This window comes from Phaenicophaeus curvirostris, chromosome 1 (genome assembly GCF_032191515.1).
Source record: "Phaenicophaeus curvirostris isolate KB17595 chromosome 1, BPBGC_Pcur_1.0, whole genome shotgun sequence".
In the NCBI taxonomy this organism is placed as follows: domain Eukaryota; kingdom Metazoa; phylum Chordata; class Aves; order Cuculiformes; family Cuculidae; genus Phaenicophaeus; species Phaenicophaeus curvirostris.
This window is the reverse complement of record NC_091392.1, coordinates 114,027,558-114,031,229: the sequence shown is the minus strand read 5'-3', so window position 1 is coordinate 114,031,229 and position 3,672 is coordinate 114,027,558.

Below are 3,672 nucleotides of genomic sequence, written 5' to 3'. Positions count from 1 at the left end.
CATGAGTTAACATGCAGGTTGCTGGCATACCTTCCTCAGGTCAGTTAGCCCGTCACCAACCAAAAAGAGCTGAAGATTGATGTTGCTTAACACTACCTTGTGTTAAAAGCATTTGCTAGCCCAAATTAAATCTTTCATTTGTTCCTCTCTGAGTTTTTCTTCAATGGAGGCCAGCTGGCATTCTCTCTGTCAATCATGTCCTCTGAATAATTATTGTTATCAACAGTGACGAGAAAATAATTTGATACTGCCCAGAATTAAAATTTTGGCACAGGACTTATTCAAGTGAATGGTTACTTCAGTGGGTGCAGGATCTCAGGACCAAAAGTTTTCTATGTTTGTTTATTTGTCCCATTTGTGTAGTGAAAGAAATCCAGGTAAGTAAGTCAGAAAACATCTAGGGACAGATTCAGATGTTAGTCACTGCAAGGTTACACAGATGTCACCAAGAGAGCCTGTAGGCTTTTATTACCTTCTTTCTCTTTTGCAATAACTACTTTTTTAAATGATTCACCAGCCATACAGCTCACCACACTGCACTGCTTTATCTATCAGCATCCAGATGAACTACTGCTACTGGGCAATCCCAGAGGATGATTATTCCGTAGCATATACTAAGCCCCAGGAAGAGGAAGGTAACTTTGTGTATGTGGAAACAGGCTTATATCCATATCCTTAATAAGGCTTTAAAGCAGTTGTGGAGAGCCAGAGAGTTCTCATGGAGAATCTGATATGCAACATAAAGAAAACTTGACCCTTTTACCATACCTTGCATTCTGGGACTGAGCAGCTGCTGTGATCTTCACAGGATGCATGATATTCCAGCAATATGTGTCAGAATGGAGGACAAATAAAGCAGAAAGGGTAGGGATTAGATAGTTTAGGTCCAAAAAGCATTAAAGGGCCCTTGATAACTCCTGGGAACTATTTATTGATTCCTTCTATGCACTGCACATTCCCATTAAGTGATTTCATTTCCTTATTTCTCCTAATCACATCACTTGGTTTAGAAGTCTTTTGCTCTCTGAAACCTGGAAGTACACAGATAAGTTCAATTTCTCATGTGGCTATACTTTTTATTTCATGTGAAAAGTTGATACAGTAAAAGTAACTCCTTGGAGCCTGCAGGTCTGGAGCTTTCATTATTACAAATCACTGCATCAAGGTTACAGTAGTGGGTTAATTGCTGTGTTAAGTCTCAGTCAGACTTACGTGTAGTTTTTTCCATCTCTGTAATGGGCACTGATAAAGCCCTTGGAAGATGTGGCTGCCTCTGAAAAGTATATTGCCACCTTGGAAATAGTAGTAAGAGAACAGTAATAATAATAATAATAAAGCAATGATGCTGTAATGACCAAATCCTTGAGTCAATATTGTAGAGATCCAATTTGCCATTATAATAGCTGATACTGCAAATAACCTCTACCATGGGAAAAAAACATACCTCACTAGGGTACACTGCTTGGAAACAAAAGCTTCATTTAGCAGGGTAGAGAGAGACTGGAGGAAGACAGAGGGGTTGCTGGGTTGGGTTTGTGGTTTGGTTTTTGGTTGGTTTTTTTTTTGCTTTAAAAATGAAGATGTAGAAGATCTTTGAATCTTTTCTTTTGGAAAAAAATTTAAAAAGTATTCCTTACCCTGACTCTCACATGTCATCCCAGGTGTGATGGGATCCCAGGACTATCCTGTGCTTTTACTGCCCTTGCCTTAAAGACCTGGCAAAGCCCCTGGCTTCTCACCAGCCAGCTTGATGGCACCTAGAGCACAGGAGGTTTCTGTTCCTTCTCTGGGAGTGAGTAGAGAGACACCTCTGCTGCCTCCTAAAGCACAGATAACTGTGTGGGAGAGCAGGGAGGGCACTGCTGCTCCCAGGGGCAGGACAATCCCAGCCACTACACACTCCCCTTGCAGACCTTCCATACACTCAAGGCAGGGCTTGCTGTGGGATGCAGCTCATCCAGACTGGCTACTGGCACCGCTAACCTTTGAGCCAGGGAGAATATCTGCAGATACACTGAAATAAGAGAGAAATGAAAACAGATACAGAACATCAGGTCTGTTTCTATTGGATCTGGCTGGTGGGCACAGTACATCAGCACCTTCTAGTTCCCGAAGGGTCCATCCTTTGCAGATATTTACGGAGGGATCTGCAGCAGTCAACCAGACAGCACCAAAATGAATGAAAAATAAATGTATGAAATAGTATTTCCCATTCTTCGGAACACAGTAAAAGTGTCTCCTGTTCCTTCCCACAGCTAAACTAGATACATTCATCACCACAGGAAAAGGCGTTGGCACGCTGTTCAAACCTGCATCACCCAGTACTTTCCAAATTGAATACAGCTGTCACTGCATGTATTTCTGAAATCCAGGCTACCTGCAGTGAGAACGATTTTCTCCTGTATGATGCTGAGGTCTTTGGAAGCCCTTTACTTCCACAAGGCTTTGTGCTCTTTGTATCACAAATTATTTGCTCTTGTTTAAAACATTATTGGCTTTCCACTGCAGCTCTTTGTCTTATTTGTATAAGTGACTTTCTGCAGTTAACACATCTGCTCATAGGGTTGAGCCATGTGTCACTTAAGGTTAGTAATAAAACAGTTCATCACAGGCAGGCTCAGGGAGGCCAGTTCCTTTTTGCGGCAAAGAGAAGAGGACAACATTCTATGTGAGAAGCAGGTGTGTGCTGGCACTGCACTGTGCTGTGATTCATCCAAGTTGGACTGAGGGACACTGCTCTTCCTTTCCTTTCAGATTTCATGTTCAGTTGATAAAGGGTAAAAAGTCATCTCAATGTGGAGAGCCAGCATTAGCTTTCAGAGACTGCTTAATCCTATTTAAGGGGGTTTAATATTGTATGGGTCTGCTAAGCCCTTTCACAAGGGGAGAATTTCCAGCTAAAAAGACTGGCTATTAAAGGAGCTTCCACCATCTGCTCATCCCCAGAAAACCAGCCAGCAGTGGGCACAGAAACAAATGGTTAACTTGAGACGCAAAGCAATCTGGATACAGACAGAGAACGGCTTGTGTTTTCTTTTAAATGAACACAGTTTCTCCTACTTATTATGCTGCTTTATGATTCCGTAAAGACAAGAGAGGATTAATTTCCCGCTTATGGCCAGGGAATAAGTATGCTAGCAATCATTAGATGTAATTCGTCACCTGTTTAAATCCCACATGTATTGATAGGAAAATTAAATTCAATTTCCTTTCAAGTTTAAATATCTCTAAAGATATTCCCCAATCCAGAAAAGCACTTAAGCAAGTGCTTCACCTTAGGCATGTGAGTGGTTCTAGTCATGTCAAGTGCTTTCCAGCACAGGGCTATGATCCATAGCAGATGTACACCTGCACCATGGAATGAACACCCAGCAAATGCAGAAAAGTTAAGGCACCAGAGTAAAAGAAACACACTTGATTATTTTTGAGGTCCTGCGATTTTGCTCCTGTCTGCAAGATTTTCAGTTGGAAACAAAGCCCCCAACAAACCCAGGGAAATTAGCTACAGAAAGGCAACATTTCAAAAGCACATAGTTCTCTCACTCTCTTGGGGAAAATTTTACACAATCCTAGTTTCAAAATAATGTTAAGGCTGCAAAATTGAGCAATCATAAAAGTCAGGAAATTTAAAAAGTTAGTATGTGTCTTTCTATGTTAGCTCAGCAATAGAAA